Consider the following 22,291-nt stretch of genomic DNA (forward strand, 5'->3'; position numbering starts at 1 on the left):
GCTTCATGTGGATATTTTATCTATTTTTTTTGTTTTTGTGATGAATAAACATTACCAAATTTATGTAATATAATTTAGGTTCTTAAAAGTAAATCTCTGGAATATTATTAAAGAGTTTTTCTGGACATAGGTACATATTCCTTGGCCATTAAAATAATAATTATCAAATGCTATGAACATTTGTATATCCACCTATCTGCAAGATATCTATGTGTATATATATGCATATACATATATGTATATACACTTACATATGTGCATATATGTAACTTTTAAGGTCCAGAAATATGATAAAGGGCTTAAAGTATGTGGCTTATATGAGGCCAGCAGCAGTTTGATTCCCAGGACCATGCTTGAGAATCATGATGTGCAACCAGGAGACCTCTGGGCACACTTGAGTGACCCTGGTGGTTCTGAAGAGATGGCCCAAGTAGCAATATATTCTAAGAGCCTAGCATCTTCCAACTGTTGACCTAGTTGATGATTATCACAAAGCATGAACTCTGGGCCCTTACAAACTGACTGACTCACCTCCCCTCAAAAATGATTAAAAGTGATATAGACAACATTTTAAGGTGGTGTAGGCTAAATCACATACACACACATACAGAGAACTAGAGAGAGGGAAAGAGAGATAAAAGGCATTTTTCATAATCAATAAACCTCCAAAGAAAAAACACCAGGACCATGTGGGTTCACTGGTAAAATCTATAACTCATTTATAAAAGAAATAAGAACCAAATCTCTCTAATCACCTTCAGAAGATATAAACAGTAGTTTCAGGCTTATATCTAAGATTATTGTCATTCAAAAACTAAAATCAAGAACATTATGCCAAAAAACTCAGTTCATTTTCTCTCAGCAATATAGATGCCAACATTCTGAGAAAATTATTAGCTTGTCATATCTGAAGTATATAAAAAGAGTAACAATGATAAAGTGAAATAATTCCAAGGGTGCAAAAATGTTTCACAATATGACTTATATTATCAAGCTTAAGAAGAAAAACACATAATCATATAAGTAGCTTCAGTAAAAGCATTTCACAAACTCCAACATCAATTCATGAACTCTTAAACAGGCTAAGTATAAAGGAGAATTCCTCAACTTGATAATTAACATACCCAGAAATGTACAACCTGTATCATATTTGTTAACGAATGTAAATCATTCCTATTCCAATAAAAATCAAGGGGAAAGTGGACTCTCTCACCACATCTTTTTAACGTTATATGAGGAATCCCACCAAGGAAATCACTTAATCACTTAACTTCCCGTTAGTCGTCGATTTGCTCGAGCGGGTGCCAGTAACGTCTCCACTTGTCCCTGTCGCATGCTAGTGTAGCCCAATGGCATCTGTTCGCTCTGGGAACATGAAGAGCCTCAAACCGATCGTTCATAATCTTGATGAAGAAGTCTGATCATCTGGTAGGTGGGCAGATACCCGGTCTTTTGACATCCCGTGGAATCCAGTCGGATGCGTGCATTTATCAGATACGTGGATAGCTGTCACCAAGGAAATAACAAGAGAAAAACAAATTGTATATAGACTGGGAATTGTCTTTTATATAATCGTATATAAATGAACTATAAAAAAATGAGAAAACACACAAATGAGAGAAATATTACCAAAATATATCTATCTTATAAAGCATTGCTACATATGGCATGGAGATGTATCTTAATAGGTGAGTCCTTGCTTTGCTTGTTGGAGGTCCGGCTTAGGTCTACATTACCTCATTATCTACCCAGGGCTGCTGGGAGTGACCCCTGAGCCAGAGTTAAGTGTTGCTCCTGAATATCAACCACTGTGGCACCCTTTAATTATTTTATGAAATAGGAAGAACTCTAAAGCTCAATTATAATAAATGAAGGTAAAGGTAAAGGTAAAGGCCCTCCCGTTGATCGTCGATTTGTTCGAGCGGGCCCAGTAACGTCTCCATTGGAGATTTTGTTGTTACTGTGTCTGGCATATCAAATACTCTCGGTAGCTTGCCGGGCCCTCTGAGAGGGGCGGAGGAATTCGAACTCGGGTTGGCCATGTTGGCCGCTTGTAAGGCGAACGCCCTACCACTGTGCTACGGCAAGCTACCAAGAGTATCTAGGCCGCACGGCAAAGCCTGGCAATCTACCTGTGATGTATTTGATATGCCAAACACAGTAACAATAATAAATGAAAAAGTACTTTTAAAATGACTGTATATTAGACATTTTTCTAAAGAAGTTATGATAAATTGATGACAAATAAACATATAGAAGAATACATAGTATGTTATTAGGGAAATTCAAACTGAGATCTTGACACTTAAATATTACATAGCTAAAGCCTAGTATTATTGTGAATGAAAAGTGGTACCTCAACTTTGGAAAGCTTTTGGCAATTTGTCACAAAATTAAACATACTCTTATTATAAAATCTAAAAATCACACTCTTTGGTATATATCCAAGGCAGATAAAAATGTTTATCTACACAAAAGATCACCATGATTATTGATAGCAGCAGTATCCATAATTACAAAAACAGTATGCAATCATGATGTCTCCGAGCAGATGCCCTGATAAATTTTGTATATGTAGGCTAGGAAATATTATATCTGTGTGAAAAATAAAGAAGCTCTCAAACCATTTAAAGTGAGAGTGAAGGCAAAAATGATAGTACTAAGTGAAATCAGCTCATATGGACAAGTTATATGCTGTATAATCACAATGAGGTGACAGTGTAAAAATAGATAAAGACACATGGACAATAAATATATCATTGAATGCTTGGGGTTGGGAGTAGGATTAATGAAGTGAAAAATTATAAGAGCAGTGAAACTATTTTTATATAATAATGGTTTGTATCATTTGTTCAAGCTCATATACTGAATAACAGCAAGAGTACATTTTAATGTCAACCATTAAATTTGGGTGGAAATGTAATTTAATTAGATTCAATGATTTTAACCTACGTACCACTCTGAATCAAGATATTAGTAATAGAATTGTGCATATGTGATGGTGGGGTGATACAGATTCCTTGCTAACATTTATTTCACTTTTGTGTGAATCTAACGGTATTTATTTTAAAAATAAACACTATTTGAAAGAAAATGAAATTACTTGCATACTAGAAGAAAGACAGTTTAAAAATACTCTGTGTTAATACTTTTGTCTCTAGTATCTAGCCAAATCAGCATACCTTACTTAGTAGGGTAGTCAGTACTAGTGGACTTATTATTCTTTGGAAGGAAAATGATTTAGCTATGCTTGAGTGCATTACACAACTGAAAATGTTACTTAAGAGTGAATATTTTATTATATCCCAGTTTATTCCCAAACTGTGAACTTTAAATAACAAAATTCTTAAAGTACTTATGTGTATTTCATTTTAATTAATGGGGATTATTTTCCAATAAGTGGTAGATATTAGTCACATGCCTTTCAAAATAATCGTAATAAAATAGGTAATATAAACTACAAGATGGCAATATAACGCAAAATTGTTTTTTCTTTCAAGAAAAGCAAAACCGGTTATTTCAGATGAGTCTTTCTGAGCTCTACTACAGAAATATCAACTGAAGGCAGAAATCCTAGATACTAGTTCAGCTTGGGGAAATAGAACATTAACAAAGATCTCAGGTCCATATAACACTCATATTTTTCCTAAATCCTGTGGCCCCACATGCAGTGGTGCTCAAGGCTTTCCCCTGGCTCTCCTGGGGTGCTCTGGGGTGCTGGGGATTTAGCCCATGTCAGTAATGAGTAAACTGTGTACTGTATCCATTGTACTTTCTCTCTATCCCCGTATTTCAAATTTGGTTACAAATGACTACCTGGTAGGAGGATTGATTTACATATAGCATATTATTTATTACCATTGGTTTTGTCTTTTATCCAAAGCAGTAGCATTTATATCTTAAAATCTGACCTTTTATGTATATTTGAACTTTTTAAATTGAAGATATACTGTTTATTTTATACATTAGCATTCTATTTATTTTAAAATAATTTTTTATTCTATTTATTTGGGCTGGAGTGATAGCACGGTGATAGGGCGTCTTCCTTGCAGGCAGCCAACCTGACCAATCCGCGTTTGATTCCTCTGCCCTTCTCGAGAGCCCAGCAAGCTACCGAGAGTATTCTTCCTGCATGGCAAAACCTGGCAAGCTACCTGTGACTTATTGGATATGCCAAACACAGTAACAACAAGTCTCACAATGGAAACGTTACTGGGCCCACTTAAGCAAATCGATGAACAATGGGAGGACAGTGGCAGTGATTCTATTTATTTGAAAATAATTGCATCTTAGTGTAATTGTGGGAAATTTTGCTATAAGTATTACTTATAGGAAATACTTGTACAAATCAAGCATTTTAGCCCTTTGAGAAATACACTTTACTTCCTCAAGAAATGTCTAAATTCATGGTGAAAATTATAAATATTAATTATGATACAAAAATTGAATTTAAAAATAAGTCAGTCTTTCTCAACTTAATGTCTTTGTCTTATAAAATTAATATATTTTGAAATTGAACACTCAGGTTAGTTACACTCTCAACTTAATTGCCAATGTATATTGATTAATTAGTCTGATTAAATTCATATTTATAGCTGTGGCCCACTTCCAAGATGTACAGTATATTATCATGTAAATCAACTTTGGTCATTGATTACCTATGGTAATACAGAGAAATAGAGTTTATTCAAGATAGTTTATACTTTCATATCCAAATAACTTTGTTTTATGTTGATTTTTAGAAGAAATAAAAATTGCTAAATATTTGAGAGAAATATTAAAAGAATATGCAAGAATTCATAAAAACTGTGTAAATACTCTTTCACTTTGAATATTTGAAAAAAATTCCCATGACACACTATGTTAATGGAAATGTCAATTTATTTAATCGCCATGTGTACTGAAAGTAGATGAAGGAACAAACGTGATAGCCTCTCAGTATCTATATTGAAAACCATAGTGCCCTAAAGTAGAGAGAGAGAGTATGGAGAAAATTGTCTGACATAGAGCCAGGGTGAGGGGTGGGATGGGGGTGTGGGATACTGGGGGCATTAGTGGCAGAATATGTGCTCTGGATGAGGAATGGATTTTCCATCATTGTATGACTGCAAGTCAAACAGGAAAGCTTTGCAACCATATCTCATGGTGATTCAATAAAAAAAGTAACTTAATAGTCTACTGCTATTCAGTCATCATTGCTTACAAAATTTATAAAAGCAGGAATCACATAGTAACTTAGATTATTTGGTAGTTATCTTATTTGACTTTAGAAATTCCATATTAAAAAAAAGACAAATGACTATGTATTTAGGAACAAGTCACATTTAACCTAGCAAATTAGTGCTAGTATTATGAAAGGATATAAGAGTCATGGTCTTTACCCTGAATTATTTAGTTTCGAATGACTCAGTTAACATTTTAGAATCCCTGCTGGCTAACACTGTTCTTTCTTTTGATTATATCTTTATAATCTGTCTTACACTCTCACCTCTTACTTAATTTATATTTTTAACTCTACCATTTTTAATCTAAATCCTGTGTTCTTTCCTGCTGGAGTGCCATCATTTTACCAATAAAGCATTTTACCAGTACTTTTTTTTTTACATTTTATCAGTACTTTTCTTTCCTTTCTTTTTTCCCCCTTGTTTGCCTTCTCTTTAATCTATCTATATTTCCTTCCTTCCTTCCTTCCTTCCTTCCTTCCTTCCTTCCTTCCTTCCTTCCTTCCTTCCTTCCTTCCTTCCTCTCTCTCTCTCTCTCTCTCTCTCTCTCTCTCTCTCTTTCTTTCTTTCTTTCTTTCTTTCTTTCTTTCTTTCTTTCTTACATTTACTAGTACTTATTTATTTTCTTTTTCTTTTTGGTTGCGGGCTAGTGGAAGAGGATGAGTGCAACTTACAAAAGATGATCAGGGTAGCCTGGGACCACTCAGAGAGAATCAGCCAACCAAGACAGAAAGTTCAATGGTAAATCTCATTGTTCATTGTATGGGAAGGCCCTGAGGTTACAGGAACCACTAAGTATCCCCAGAACTGCACCAAATCTGGCAGTGTAGTGACTATATAATGCTGAGATTCTAACCATGATATCTTACCTATCAGATGTTTCTCTTTCCAGCAATACCATTTCTTTAGTCCTTTATTTGAGTACGCCCTGTCTCTAGAATATATTTAAACTTCTCTCTCCATCTTAAAAAAAGAAATGACTTATCTATTCAAGATAAATAGAACTTCCTAACACAAGCTCTCTGCCTTTATCTTAAAGATTGTACCTTTGTGTACGATTTCACAGGATATTATTTGCACAGTTTTAGTATATTTCATGATAATGAAATATACTATCTTCATACTAATTGTAGTTACTAAGGCTATATTGGTTAATCTTCAATATCACCATATGTATTCAGCATAGTTACTATACTAATGTCAAGTATATAGAGGTTTTATAAATATTTGAACTTGCCTAGCTTTTAAAGTGAATGAGATATCTTTTACATTTAAGAATTTGTTTTTATTCTTTGCTCTTAACTATTCTATCAGTGTTTATCTTAAATATTATGATGTACCATATGATATACTTTTTCACATTTTACTTGTGATTATTATTTTTCTTTAGTTGGTGTCTATTATATTTGCAATATAATGTATATTGTAAAAACTTTTGTTTCTTTCTTTCCTTATATTTTTTTGTTACTTCGTCTTTGATGCTCCAATGTGACTTGTGTAGGGCCTCTAGGTCTGATTCAGGAGAAGTGATCTTTGGATTGGGTTTGTATTGATTCTTGTGTACACCTCTATTTTTGTGGGTTTTGGGGGTATGCTGATTCGAATAGGCTAATGGACTATCGGCATAATGTGATTTCAGTAGTCAGACTTGACTACTGAGAACTTGATTTGAGGCCAAGACATGAGTACAATATGATATGGAATGGGAGATTAATTGGTTTACCTGGGGTAGGATGGGGGTGGAGCTAAGGGGCCACACATTGGCCCAGATCCTGAGGTCACAGTCCGGTTCCCACTGCTGGTTTCTGCACTTCTAAAAAGGTAGATGTCTCCTCTATCCTAGGCACTTTTCTGGGTACCTAAGGCTGTAAAGGGGGCCGAGCTTCCCTGTTCACTGTTACCACACACTGTTCCGCCCAGGAAGCCTCCACCACTGGTCTGGGGGCCCGGGGGGGGGGGTGGAGTGGAGGGAGGTGGTCATACATTGCCACAGGTCCTGAAGTCACAGTTTGAGTCCTTTACCAGTTTTCACAATTCCAAAAATGCAAGAGATGCTGCCTCTTGCCTAGTAGAAAAGCTTTTACCCTGTTTATTTGTGGTCTGCAAATTAGTAGAGTCAATTTCAGATAAATGGACAGTTGCTGTCATGCCTGAGATCAGAACTTCAAAACAAGCATATAGCTTTGTATCAAGTCTAACTTGCTTTACATCCAGAAAGCCACTTAACATCTGGAGAATAGAATCTGCAACATAATAAATATTCAGATTACTAAGCTTCTTTTATTGCAATGAAATATGTTTTCTCCTTTTGTATTTTGGTTATTGTTATTACAATTAAAACAGAACACTCATAAATTATACCAAGATTATACCTTAACTTATTACTAACTCAATGCTATTAGTTATTTTTCACATTTTCCTATAAAGTATAAATGATAGCGAGTGTATCTGAAGTTTGAAGAATTAAATAAAAACTCAAGATGTATAGTATTGTGTATGACATGTTGTAAGCTATAAATAAATGGTGTCTATAAAATATTATTTTATCAGATAAACAACCTTAAGATCTTCCAATTGCTCACTTCCTTAAACCCAAGTCATAACAATTTAATGGCCTGTTACACTTTGAATATAACTTTGAGTTGAAAATGAACACATTGCATGACTATGACTCTTAATATGGTTAATGTGATCAAAACTCAAATTAAAAAGGACACTAATATTGAATGTAAAATATACTCTCAACTTATTTAAATGGTATGTGTAGAAAGCAATGTGAAGTTTAAGGAAGCAATGTATAACATTGAGAATTAAGACCACTGTATAATACACCAAAGGCATAATTCTAGGCTTTGAATTAGAAATATCATTAAATTAGGAACTTGAACACTTGGTGCTCTAACTACGAAAAGTTAAGATATAATAATAGCAAGAACTTCTTTAACCATATATTCCATATCATTCATAGGGTTGTTTTCAATCTTTGTAGCAAATAGACTGAAAGCTTAAGTAAGAGATTTGAGAAAATTATTAGTAGAAATACTATGTAGATAATAGTAAAACTCCTGTCATTTTAAAACAGCAGAGCACATTGAAAACTGTTGGTGGCAGCCCTACCCATAAACTGCCTTTGGCACTAAATAAACTCATTAACTGGCATAATCCAGAGACGCACTCATAAATAACTCTTGAAAGAGACCAGCAAGTTGAAGAGGCATGCCAGGCTCTGTCATCCAAAGTGATCATCCAGTTAAAAATTTTTAACTCCACTATATCACTCCATTCAAAAATTTTGAATTCCTGGAATCTGGAGTGATAGCACAGCAGCAGGGCGTTTGCCTTGCATGCAGCTGATCCGGGTTTGATTCCCAGCATCCCATATGGTCCCCTGGGCACTGCCAGAAGTAATTCCTGAGTTCAGAGCCAGGCGTAACCCCTGTGCATTGCCGGGTGTGACCCAAAAAGAAAAAAAAATGAATTCCTGGAGTGCATGACCACAAATGCCCTCTCAAACTGTCAATGAATGACATCTGAAACTCTACACCACTGATAAACCAGGATTAGCACACCATATTGGAGGGGATGTAAAGTAGAAGCCAACCAATCTCTGATTAAAAAATATAAACACATATGGCTTAACCTGTAACAACACATTAGTAATCTCTTCTACAGGGCACTTAATGACTCCATGGTGAGTAACAATGATATTCACACACTTTCTTCTAAGGAAATGTTGTTTGTTAATTTTATGCAAATTATAATGAGCAGTTTAAAATAAATTATCCAGGGCCTGCTCTAGGGGCAGCCTTGAGGGGTGGTTGGGAAAAATGGAAATAAAAATAATGATGGTATGATTGGTGTTGGAATATTGAAAGTAATAAATTATAAGCAACTTTATAAAAATAAATATTTTTATAAAAATTTAAAAAATTAAAACAGTAGAGAGTTGGAAAATATTTTTACAGTGACCACCTCGAGCTTTACTTGTGGGTCTAAGAATACTCCAGGAAATGAGGGCCCAGCGGGGTGGTGCTTAGGAACCAATAGGGCCATGCCAGTGGGTTGCTGAGGGCTAGCAGGATGTGGTCTCTGTGGATGAAACTCAATGACTTGAACATAGTAGGCATGCGCTCTGTCACTTGAATCTTTCCCAGCCATAAAAATATTTTTAAAAACAAATTAGGCAGAAACTTGCAATCAATTATCATGATTAAATTCAGAAGCATTTATTAAAAACTTCTCTTACTGGAGAGAAGAAATATCTGAGAATCCATTTAATATCAGGTTGCTGATTCTAGACATTGTTTGAAACATGTCACTTGTTTTAGCAGTTCTCTTTATTATTTTCACTGAAGTCTCAGTTTTTTTTCTCTTTGGCACTTTCTTCTTTTTATCCATATCGCAGGCAAACATCGCTTTTCAATCTTTCCTCAACATTGTGTTTCTGTGAGCAGTCTTACACACAAGCTCATATGCGAAACCACAGTTCCGTATTTTAATCATCTTTGTATGTGTGCTTTACTAATTTTAATTTCATGTCCCCATATTCTTGTCTATGTGACTTATGCCTGTTTACTCCAACCACTTTTTTTGTACAGTGAAAGACTTAAAATTTGGGTTGCCTGTATTTTGTTTTATATACCTCACCCAGGGTATGAGAATACTGAGAAAATCTTTTGATTAATTTCTTCTCCAGATGTAATGAGAACATGCAGAGATCATAGTTTAGAAAATATATTAGGAACAGTTTTTCTGTAAAGGTATTTTAATGATCATGATAAGTTGTCATCTCATGTAGGCTTTTGTTGATGATTTTAAAAGGACTAAAAGACAATATTAAATAGATCTTTCTTTATCTGTAGTCTTTTTTCTTTTAAATACTGTGTGTTTGGTTCTTTTTTTTAATTTGCCATAAACTCTGTCATTACATAACTATATTACTCCAATGTACATTAATCTTCTTTAGATTGACCTCAAGTAAGCTTAATTAACCTCTTTTTCTCTCAGTTTTTTCTAAAGGGGTTGGATGGTATCTAAATTTTCTAACTTGAATTTTGAGCATATTTAAATACAATTTTTTTTCATCACATGGAATTTATTTCTGCCCTACTAGTTAGTGTATTCTTGGCTTATCCAATGTAACTCATCAAGAACTAAAAGAACTGAATAAAAATCACCTGAATAGGATTGATCTCAGTAGATATAAAATTATTAACCATTTCCACATCATCAAACACTATTGTCTTCAGCACTTTGGCTTGATTAAAATTTTCCCCCCACTGATTTTTCACTCTATTTAATCCACTTAAATTTGCATCATTTTGTTTTCTTTTATCATCACTGCTTGCAGCTTCCTGCCAGTATGAATTTTAAAATCTTATAGTTCTAATTCTCATCAGCTTAAATGTTATAAATGTTGTGCAGCTCTTAACTGCATGCTCTCACTGGAAATTTTTTAAAGCTTATTTGAAATCATTGAACTCCTTTCTCAAATCTACACATTCAAATTTGATTTGGTGTATATGTCTTTAGAAACATGAATAGATGTCAAAGTAGAAAAATAAATATAAAAGTTCGGGTCAGACAGTTTGGATGAGCAGTTGATTATAATGATGCTTCTGCTATGGTTGCAAGATATAAACAATGTGAAAATATGAGTTCTAAAGCCATACTGCATGGGTTCACTTCTGGGATCCACTCCCAAAGAGCTATGAAACTTTGTAGCAAGACAATTAACCTTTACCTAATATGATTATTATGAGGATTAAAGTAAGTCATAGTGAAAAATATAAAGTAGTACCTAGTGCATAGTAAATATTCAAGTATTCAATAAATATTTTCTTCTATTATTAACATACTCAAAGATAACTTTTACAGTAACCCATTAAGTAGACATAGAGGGGTAGATGCTATCCTGACTTCCTCAAGATTCAAAAATGTATATACTTTTATATACCTTCCTAATGAATAAAAAGTAAAAGGTAAAGGCCCTCCCGTTGATCGTCGATTTGCTCGAGCGGGCCCAGTAACGTCTCCATTGGAGACTTTGTTGTTACTGTGTCTGGCATATCGAATACTCTCGGTAGCTTGCCGGGCTCTCCGAGAGGGGCGGAGGAATCGAACTCGGGTCGGCCATGTTGGCCGCTTGTAAGGCGAACGCCCTACCCGCTGTGCTATCGCTCCAGCCCAATGAATACGTTTAAGTAAATGTAGTTTCTTAAACTCCACGAGTCTAGCAAAGTGCATAGGTTTAGTCTATTGACTGCATTATTTTCTTTAGCCTGGAAACACGCTAAAGAATAGAAGTATAAGGAAAAGTATATAAAGATTAACATAGGTATTTGGATAGCAATCACTACAACCCTATTCATGCTTTTGAATAAGTGAACTCCTAGAATAATTCTTCAAGAAGCAAGAGTGATAAATGGGTTTTTTCCAGTGTCATCTGTTTTCTAGGGATTATTCTTTACTGAAGGAAAGGAAATACAGCTATCAATGTTTATGTGATTTTAATGCCCTGACTTTAACTGACAAACAAGCATTTTTGATATATGAAATGGGTTTTTGTTTTTCTCCTGCTTTACTCTGTTTGCATAGAACTGTTAGGTGATCTCAATCTATCCCAGAGCAAGCATGATACAGAGGTTTTTTTTTTTTTTTTTTGGCCCCAAATACAAACACTGCTTTGAGAAATATTTGTCTTCTTATCTTGTGAATATGTAACTTTCTTTTTTTCAATTTCACTTCTACTAGATCTCTATAATTTAAAACTACCAAAAAGCTAGAGCTTTAGTCTTAGTTGTTTACTACATTTGAAGTTCTTTTCCTCACATAGAGTACATTACATGAGGATGAAATATATTTGTGTGCTATATACCCTTGTTTCTCATGTGTGCCCAAAATTCTGCTATATTTTTAGTTAATTTTGTTATAGAAAGTTTAATTAATCTTATTGGAGAAAGTTGGCCTAGTATTTTTGTTGTTGTTGTTTTTTATTCCCAGAATAAGGCTGGAGCGATAGCACAGCAGGTAGGGCGTTCGCCTTACAAGCGGCCAACATGGCCAACCCGAGTTCGATTCCTCCGCCCCTCTCGGAGAGCCCGGCAAGCTACCGAGAGTATTCGATATGCCAGACACAGTAACAACAAGGCTCCAATGGAGACGTTACTGGGCCCGCTCGAGCAAATCGACGATCAACAGGAGGGCCTTTACCTTTACCTTTACCTTTATTCCCAGAATATCTGTAATTACATTGAGTTCTCTGAAATACTATACTTAAAAATGTACAAAATTCTAGGTGCTAGATGTTTTCTTTACTGTTTTAAAAATTAAAATCTAAGAATAACATCAAGAGTGCAGGAAAGAGCATGAATCATATTTGGGAACTACAGGAATTGGTCTCTAGCTAATTAAAGGTATGGGATTTATTATTATTATTATTTTACTCTCAGTTCTTCAGTCAACCTAACTCCAAGGATTCACATTCTAGGTGATGTCACTCAATCTAGTATATGTAATATACATTATACAATGAGGGAATTTGGAGCTCAATTTATGAAATCAAATAAATCAAGTTCAAATATACTTTTATATTCCCATATACTTTTACCCATTTACTAGAAAGACTAGGCCATTCTCAGATACAGAAAATTCCTTAACACATTCTAAAGGATCAGTATATCTTATCTGTATAAAATATTTGCATGTGCTACTTTTTCATTAAGTTAGAATAATTGATTTCCAGATGCTTGTCTCCACTTATTATCTGTGTTAGTATAAATAAGGTACAGAGCACCTACTTCCTTAATCTTCAACTTACCTGGAAAATTAAAATGTTATTAAATTGAACAAGTAGTAGTCTTTATGCAGTCTGTTCCAATGAAATAAGCACAGCCTTGTAGCTTAAAAGGAGCATTTATTTCAGGAGAATTCGCAGAAGTCAAGAAAACTGAGATCATGGTGTCTACAAGGTCAAGTTTTTAATATGGGTTCTCTTTTTTTCTAGACAGATGTTTGAGTGGGAGGAGAAGGGGAAATAGAAAGATCAGAGAAAGGAGGAGAGGAGGTTGAACCAGAGAAGAAGGAGAGAGAGAAATAAATTAAGAGGGGAAAAATGAGTTATAGTGGGATGTATGGTGAGTGAGCAAGTGAGCCATGAACTTTGGTACCTTAATCCATTGGAGGAGCCATTTGCCATAGAGGCTGCATTAAGACTACCTTTATGACCACATTACAAAGTAGCCATGTCCAAGTTTCTATCATATAGGATATGAAGGCTTTTTCATGAATTTTAGAGTCACAAAACATTCCATTTATACCAATGACATTATTAAAATAAACATCTTGGAGAATTTAATTTTTCTTAATTAATTTCAGGTGAGCAGAATGGTTGAAAACCAGTAACTGCATATAATGTCAACCTAGAGCTTCCATAAAAGTTTTGGTAGAAGAAAGCACTTGGATGATTTTGAACATTTTCACTTATGTCATTAATGTTCTTACCGACATCAGTTCATTTCATCGAATTCAACTGATGTTGTATGTTTTCCTTGATTGTACCCATGAATAAAACCTATGCATGTTACAGCTGAAAAGTCTACCTCCAATTCATATAATCATATGAAATCTTCTGACTTGGCATAAAAGTCTTGTAATCACACTTAAAGATTTATATTTTGTTACCAGGGAGAGAGATTAAGTGGTAGAGCACATAAGTAACATGTGCATGACACTATGCTCCATTTCAGACATTGTGTGTGCCCCTTTATATGACCACATGTGACTCTTTTGGTCTCCAAGGGCACTTGGGATGTCCCCAGGTTTCTTAAGCACCAATAGATTAGGCCTCGCACACATTTATATATTGTATGCAATGATTCATTTTTAAATTCAAAATATTAACTTATATTATTGATATGGAAATCTATATATATACAATCTTTTAAAGTATACGTAGAATAAGCAGAATGAGAATTTTGTTCTTCAAAACCTGATTTTATTATAATATGTATTAAAGTTTGCTCAAATATGTTTCATCATCTACATAATTTTGACAGAAATAGTAGACATAGAATTTTTAACTGCACTCCACTTACATTAGTAAATATATAATCACCCTTTCTGAGATAAACTCTATGAATATATAATAACTAAGTCCTTGGGGCCTTCCTTTTATTTTATTGCTTTGTAATATTATATGAAGTGATCATATTTTTCAACTAGCTTGTTTGCATTAAAAATCAAGCTTTGCTCATTCCCCTGGGTATTTTTTAAATATACTGTTATAACATCTGGGCTAATGGCTAAAAATCAAAATCTAAAGTTGTGTTGCCTTTGTTTTCAAGCTTTCATGTGAAAATACATATGTATATATTCCTAGCCCAGGGATATCTTTGCTGTGATTTGGAAGAATATCTTATTACCCTGGGTAGATCAAGCAAATTATTCCTCTGTGAGCAAGAAGCCAAGAATGGAAAGTAAAATGGTAGAAAAAGCTTGGATCAAAAAAAAAAAAAAACAGGGGTTATTCCCGGCTTTGCACTCAGGAATCATTCCTGGCGGTGCTCAGGGGACCGTATGGGATGCCAGTGATCAAACCTGGGTTGTCTGCGTGCAAGGCACATGCCCTACCTTCTGTGCTATTGCTCCGGCCCCCTGGGTTCCCTTTTTTAACACTTGTTTCTTAAAACACACACACACACACACACACACACACACACACACACACACACTGGTCTAATGAAGTGAGTAATGATTTTCACTTGAATAAGTAATAGCATCTGCTTGCTACACTGATTGCAAGTTAGGTGAAATAGTACAACTACTAGGTTTTCATTACATTTCTTATGGTGTTCTGCAAAATTTTGTAAAGGACTGCCTGAAGTTATTAACCAAACAGAACTGTTAAAGTATACTTTTCCATTTCTTCCATTAGTGTTTTTTTCTGGCCCTTCTATGGCCTTTTGGAAAAACTTAGCTTTCATATGATACACACCTGGAAACCTGCTGCATTAGATTTTTTATTGAAGTGAAATAGTATAATGCCTAAGTATTCTACTATTACTCATACCTATGCTCTTCTAATCCTAAATTGTTTTTAATCTCAATTAAACACCATGCCATTTATAGCTTTGATTATATTATTTAGAAATCCTTTCTCTTCTGAATAATTCAAAGACTTACCCTGTATTTGTCTCTCCCATAAAAAAATCCTTCATTGAATTTTACTGGGCATTAGACAGTCTCACGTATAGCTGCTTAGAGATGTTTCTCGATAAACATAAACAAAATAAACATAAGTCAAGTTGGAGGGAATTGGCACTTTGGCAATGTTTGGGAAGTGATAACATTGTATTTCTAAAGCAGGAAGACCACATCTGCACTCTTGTAAGCCAATGTTACTTTGGAAAACATAAATGAAAAAGAATAAAATAATTTTTTAAGTCTTTAATGAGGCTAAAAAAATTATGTAACTGAAAATGAAAGAGAATGTATTTTACTTTTAATTATTTATTTTGAAAAAGAATACACCCAAATTCGTAGAGATGAAAATTGAAACTACTAATAATATGCTTATCCTGTTGCCTCATTCTATTTCCTGGAGAAGTACAAATATCCAATTTTAGAGAATTAATGGATATTCCAATTGATGTAGTGTTAGCAAACTGATTTACAAACTGAAAGGAAAAAATGCTATTTCAGAGATTAAAAAAAACATATTAGTATACTTTAAAAGTTATAACTTTGGCAGCACATATGCTAAAATTGGAACAATACAGAGAAGATTAGCATGACCCCTGCGCAAGGATGACATGCAAATTCCTGAATTATTCCATATTTTTTTGCAATATGTTACAATATTTTGCAATGAGTTGCAGGATAATGCAATCTTAACTTGTTTTCTCCTAAGTATTTGAGTTCAAAACTCCTGTATCTAAAGAAATATGGTTGGGGTCATTAATAAAAATCTTTCTATCTTAAAAAAAATTATAAGCATAAAATGATGCATTTATTATCTGGCATGCAGTATGTCCTTTAGGAATGTTATCCCATTTAACCTTTACAGCAATGTGAAATATAATAACCATTGTTACCTGATATTATTAAATACAGAAAAGGCAGGAATTTTAGTAACTTAATCACAATTTACAAAGTCTAAAATGTAAAAATAAAATTTCAATTTAGATTACCTGACCCTAAAGCATAGATCTTTCTTTAATATCCAAATTGTACTCTTTCTAGAAGAGGACAAACAGAAATAATATCCATGGTATTGGATTAGAAAAATTTTCATTACAGATACCAATATAAAGATATTCAGTCTTTGTAGTTTTTTTTTTACTTTATAAACATTAAAAGTCATATTATGGCTGGCATAAATATATGCTATTTAAATATATATACTATGAAATATATATACTGTTGAGACTGTTTGTTAGAAGCAAACTGGTTTAAAACAGTGGTCTCACAATAATTCAATTTTAATAGAATTTTTCAATAAGTATGCCTCTTTAGACGCTGTAGCACTGTCCTCCAGTTGTTCATCAATTTGCTTGAGCAGGCACTGATAACATCTCCATTGTGAGACTTGTTGCTGTTTTTGGCATGTCGAATATGTCACGGTGAGCTTGCCAGGATCTGCCACGTGGGCGGGATATTCTCGGTAGCTTGCCGGGCTCTCCGAGAGGGATTGAGGAATTGAACCCAAGTTGGCCATGTGCAAAGCAAACACCCTACCCGTTGTGCTGTCAGACACTAAGAAATAAAAAATAATGTGTAAGTTCGTTGCTCTCTGTGGTAGACCAATTGTAGTAGACCAATTGCTGTCAGTAATGTTCTCTTCTAAATACACATTATCTTCTAGAAAAGATGTCTTGATTTTTAAAAACCTGATGATTGTGATTACATTTAAATAAAGTGTAAGTTCAAGAAATTTTCTTTTGCATGTAAAAATTGGAGATGGTTTATTGTTTGCTGCAGAAATTTTTTCCTCGTCCAACACCTGACAAAACCACTTACTGTTTTTCACAAGATAGTCTGATCCTTGAGACATAAAGGGATGCTTGAGTGCTTCCTTTGAATTAACTATTTTTAAGAGTGTCTGTAGGATAAGTAATGAAGTTAGAAAGTAATTTAAATCTAGAAAGGAACACTGTTAATGAAGTTTATAGAGAAGGCATGTGGTTTAGAAAGTACTATTAAAAAAAAGTTGTTTTTTTTTAAATCACATTTGAGAAGTATATATAGCTCCCTAAAATATACTTTTGCCTTCCAAGTGTATATGGGTCATTCCTGTCAATTGGCTTATGTGGAACTTAAAATAATTTTTTTTAGTGTCTAGTGTTTACAAACAATCATCATGTATTTCAACATCCTCACATCACAAAATATTTATCAGCAAATTGAATGACTTATGTAAATATTCATTTAAATCTGAACATAGAAAAATTCTTTTAAAGACATGAGTGTAAAAATGTTGATGGCAAAGAAGCGATTTACTGTCACATATTTATCTCATGGTACACCTGAAAAGAAAGATAAAAATATCTTGCTCGTATAAGATGTTGGTATCACACAGGACAGTTTAAATTATAGAGTTATGCTTTCTTATAATCAGTAAACCAATTATGGGTGTTTTACACTTGTGAGACCTTAATTTCTGACTGCCCTTTTTTTGGCGTGTAGATTCTACTCTGATTGTCCTCTAACATCATCCGTCCTCATCCACAAACAGAATTGGCATATTGATTATAACCTATTCAGTGTTACAACCTCGTCAATGGCAAGGGAACCCAAAGAGGTGGGGTTCTGTCTGAATTTGTGGGAGACAAAGAACAGGAAGATGTTACGGTTATACTGGAATGCTTTGCTTTCTGCTTTAGGAGTATAATTTACTGATATAGTAAAATTGCCTATTGTCATATGTTTTTATAAAAAACAATGATCAGACAATCGCTATCTAATTATTGTCTAACCATTAAAACCATAAGAATACTATATTCATATATGTTCTTATGTGTGTGAGTGTGGGTATTTCAGAGCAGTGTGTAGACAGTGTCAAGCTGTGAGAGAACTGATAGGAGGATTTAGAGTGCCATTTTTAGTTTCCTAAAATACTGATCACTTAGTAATTATAATATAAATATTATGCATATATGTAATAAAATCAACTCAATCTTTATTATTACATTTTGTTATGGTCACATCATTTTTCTTTTTTTTAATTTTTATTAGGGAAACAGCATGAGGTACAGTTGTAGGCTTACAAATTTTTGTGCTTGCGTTTCAGTTATACACTCCATGGCTTGGATGCCAGCCACACATTCTAGGGGAAAAGGGAGCTCAGATAGAGAAAGGAGCACCAAATAAAGGGTGTTGGGAGAATCCTCCTAGGTTGGGAGAAGCATGCTGAAAGTAGACTATAGAACAAACATGATTGCCACTCAATGCCTCTTTTGCAAAGGACAGCACCCAAAGGGAGAGAGAGAACAAAAGGGAATACCCTGCCACAGAGGCAGGGTGGGATGGGGGGTGGGGGGTGGGAGGGATACTGGGACCCGTGGTGGTGGAAAAAGGGCACTGATGGAGGGATGGGCGTTTGATCATTGTATAATCGAAACCCAAGCTCAAAAAAATTTGTAAATATACAACTGTACCTCATGGTGTTTCACTAACAAAAGTATGATGACTCGAAATCTGGAATCCTGAAAAAAAATTGTTCTCTCTTAAAATGGATGTTCTCAGACACCTGAGGAAAAGAACATGAGAAATCTAGCCAGGAGCTTTGAACCAGCAGGCTATGTTAATTACCGTTCTATTTTAGGCCACAAGTTGGCCAGAAGGAAGACTATGACTTAGGCATAATGTCTCTAAGAGTAAACAACTAGGAACTCACAAGCATCCTGTTACCTAGATCATTATTGGGCACAGACTATCAGGAAGTTTCATCTTCATTAATATAATGTTATACTTCTAGACAAAACTTATTGTTGTTTATTTACTTCATTCATTTGGAGTTATATAGCAGAGCCTGGCAAGCTAACTATGGCATTTTCGATATGCCAAAAACAGTATCAAAAATGGGCCACATTCCCCTGACCCTGAAAAAGCCTCCAATACGGTAGTGTTGGGAAAGATGAGTAAGGAGAGGCTGCTAAAATCTCAGGGCTGGGATGAATGGAGACGTTACTGTTGCCTACTCGAGTAAATTGATGAATACCCGGATGACAGTGATACAGTGATTTGAAGTTAAGAACCAACCAGCCTTTCATTTGCTGTGGAATGCTGTGTGTGTGTGTGTGTGTGTGTGTGTGTGTGTGTGTGTGTGTGTTTCTCTCACAAGATAAGAGTACATGGTACATGGTGTGGAAGGCAAAAATCAGATATAATTTTAAGGTTCTGGAACAAAACTTTTGTGATCCATGGATTGGTGTATATATCACAAACTAAGTGATGGGCTTAGAATGAATAAAACTGACTTAGGGTGTTAGTTTTACTCAGAATAAAGTGTAGATTTTACTTGTGTAAAAGGAGGCTGAACAGAATACTACACATCAAGGCGTGTGAAGACTAAACAGATTTGTTCACAGAGCTTGTATCAATCAGGAAGTCTATACACAGCTTCTGTGAGACAAAACTCACTGAATTCCAATTCCAAAAGCTTTCTGAATCAAGATACTGGAATAGATAGGGAGAGTATTCAAAGGATGACCTAGCATTTACTATGCAGACAGATGGCAAGATTTGTTCCTAGAAAATTGACAATTTTGGCGCAGAATTTAATTTCTTTGAAGAGAAATGGTGGGGCAGACTCTTATCTGATGGGAAGAATTAGACTGAGTGGGGAAGGAAGTCAATTCCGAGAACCTAGGAAATGGAACTTTTCAGTAGAGGGGCAGAGAAATGCAATTGTTTGTGTATGCAGGAGGTGGTATCAGTGCTACTATTTATTGACACAGACTACTATGTAACCTTAGTATGTATGTAATCTTATGTAATCAGATTTCATAGTATAGTTGGACGTAAAAATTCGTGAGCCTAATTTTAATGCTGGTCATTGTGACTGAGCATCTCATACTTCACTCTAGAAATCAAATTTCATTCTGGATTTTGGCATCCAACAGCAATGAAAAATATTTGTGGCTACAACTATACTACACTGGAAAGGGCTCTTCTTTGCATGCTGTCTACCCAGCTTCCATCTTTGTACCCTATATGGTACCCCTAGTCCACCAGGAGTGATTCCTGAGTTCAGAGCTAGGAGTGAGTTCTGATCATCACTGGGTATGACATCAACACTTAAACAAAACAAACCAAGATAAGAGATGAAGGGCCAGAAGTTTGGATGAGGATGCTCTCATCAACTGTTAGCCTTTCTTAGAAATTTGGAATAGTCTGATCTGAAAGTTGAACTCATGTGAAGTGCTTGGGACAACAGACACAGAGGTGAGGTAATCACTGACTAAATGGTAGAAGAGTGTTCAAAGTGGGAATGTGGTGATTTTGACACAGAACAGTTTTCTGTTTTGTAAATTGATGGGCTTATGTCTCTTTTTGGATTCATCTATATTGATCTACAACAATACTGAAGTGAAGACTATGACTGTGTGTTGGGCAATTCCCTGAGCATGTCTTTGTGAATTTATAGTGCTTCTTCAAATACCCTTTATAGCACTTTCACTTCAATCGATTGCTTCCTTTTAAAAAGAACTATAATGCAACAAAGAAAATGTAATTGAGCATTTAAATAGCCCTTACTTGTGTCAAACCTGAAATAAAATTTTTTAGAACATTGGTAGTTGTCCCATTGCTTTTGGTTTACTTATGAGAAAACTGACACAACACTGTTTTAAATGTGTGATTTGATCATCCTTCTTTGATCATTTGATTATAAGTGGATTTCTGTAGAGTGCCTAGAAACTTACTGATTGTGTGACATTATATTCAGAAAACAGTGGATTGGATATCCATGAACTAATTTATTACATTCTAATTTTTTTATAAAGCTAGGCCTTGAACAAATAACTGTTAGATTGGTTATCCATAAAATCAAAATATAGTAAATGGTTTGTGGTAAAAATTGCCTACACATATGTAACAAAACTTTCAAAGCTATCTGGATAAATTGCAGTGAGAAGAAACCAGGTTTTGCTCCTGTTCCTTCTCTGAGCACTAATGTATAATTGACAGCAATTTGGCTACATGAAAATATATTGTGACTGAAATTAAAGAACTTTAGTAAATAGTACAACATATTATGAAGTATGTGTGCCTACTTTTATTTTTAATTTTTTTTTTGCTTTTTGGGTCACACCCGGCAATGCACAGGGGTTACTCCTGGATCTGCACTCAGGAATCACTCCTGGCAGTGCTGAGGGACCATATGGGATGCTGAGAATTGAACCCGGGTCAGCGGCGTGCAAGGCAAACTCCCTACCTGCTGTGCTATCACTCCAGGCCCACTTGCTTACTTCCAAGTTCTAAAAAAAAATTCCTGAGAGAATGGGCAATGGTTTCATCCTATCAATAATAAAAATTATGCCTGCTTTGTCTTCTAGGATCTATTATTTTAATATTTCATTAAGTTTTTAATATCAGTATCAACAATAAAACAAGCTAATTAGAACTATCTCAAAAATATTATTTTAGAGCTAAAGAAGTTCTGACCCTGAATTTAAAAGAATTTATTTATCCAATAACCCAAACCTATTTGAAAGGCAGCTACTAAATGTTGAAATTTTAGAAGTTTTCCTACTAAATATCACATTTAAAATAAGTTTTCATTGACTATAAAGCATTAAAATATTGTTTTTATACCTTTAAATTATGAATAATGCAACATTAAAAAGTAGTAATGACATCTAGGGTGGTTTTATTAGTCATTTCTTATAGTCATATGATGATATTTAAAATTGCTAAGATCTGTAAATTACATATTATTTCTTTTTATATGTAGTAATATAAATAAGTGAAGGGATTAAATGCATGTATAAATTCACTTCCATCAAGACTTGCTTTCTGACATAAATAGAATTTGTCATTATTTCCATATTTGTCTATGATAATGCCAA

General features: G+C 34.5%; 1 protein-coding gene and 1 non-coding gene across 3 annotated transcripts in view; both read left to right on the forward strand.

The window, feature by feature from the left end:
* NKAIN2 (sodium/potassium transporting ATPase interacting 2) overlaps positions 1-22,291 on the forward strand; it is an 838,713-nt gene that overhangs the window by 298,070 nt on the left and 518,352 nt on the right. The gene's annotated exons all lie outside the window — the stretch shown is intronic.
* Positions 15,957-16,063, forward strand: LOC130033916 (U6 spliceosomal RNA). Its single transcript, XR_008794020.1, has one exon. It is a non-coding gene; the product is annotated as a U6 spliceosomal RNA (small nuclear RNA).

Source organism: Sorex fumeus, unplaced genomic scaffold (genome assembly GCF_029834395.1).
Source record: "Sorex fumeus unplaced genomic scaffold, SorFum_2.1 ptg000054l, whole genome shotgun sequence".
NCBI classification, from domain to species: Eukaryota; Metazoa; Chordata; class Mammalia; order Eulipotyphla; family Soricidae; genus Sorex; species Sorex fumeus.